The sequence below is a fragment of the Myotis davidii genome, unplaced genomic scaffold (assembly GCF_000327345.1).
Source record: "Myotis davidii unplaced genomic scaffold, ASM32734v1 scaffold67, whole genome shotgun sequence".
Lineage (NCBI taxonomy): Eukaryota > Metazoa > Chordata > Mammalia > Chiroptera > Vespertilionidae > Myotis > Myotis davidii.
Window position 1 is genome coordinate 875,539 of NW_006298521.1, and position 277 is coordinate 875,815.

At 72.9% G+C, this 277-nt stretch overlaps 1 long non-coding RNA gene across 1 annotated transcript in view; it reads left to right on the top strand.

Annotated features, from left to right (window-relative positions):
• Positions 1 to 277, top strand: part of LOC107184738 — a 21,334-nt gene that overhangs the window by 2,291 nt on the left and 18,766 nt on the right. The gene's annotated exons all lie outside the window — the stretch shown is intronic.

A 277-nucleotide genomic window follows, 5' to 3' on the forward strand; every position in this document is an offset into this window, starting at 1 on the left:
TGTGGCCACTGCCCGAGGTCCCAGCAGCCTGGCATCAGGCGGAACCACTGATCAAACAGCCCCGTCTGCCCTCTGCCCACCGGGCACCCACGGAGCCTGGCCCCAGCCCCAGCCCCCGGGAGGCGCCACAGGTGGGCTTCCCGAGGGGGTCGGCTCCTCCAGTGCGTGGAGGGGGGGCAGGTGGGAAAGACCCCGTCCGGACCCGGGGCTCAAGAGCTGCCGGGCGGCCCTCCCTGATCTGTGGCCTCCGTCTCCCCGTCGGAGAGCAGGAGGCAGC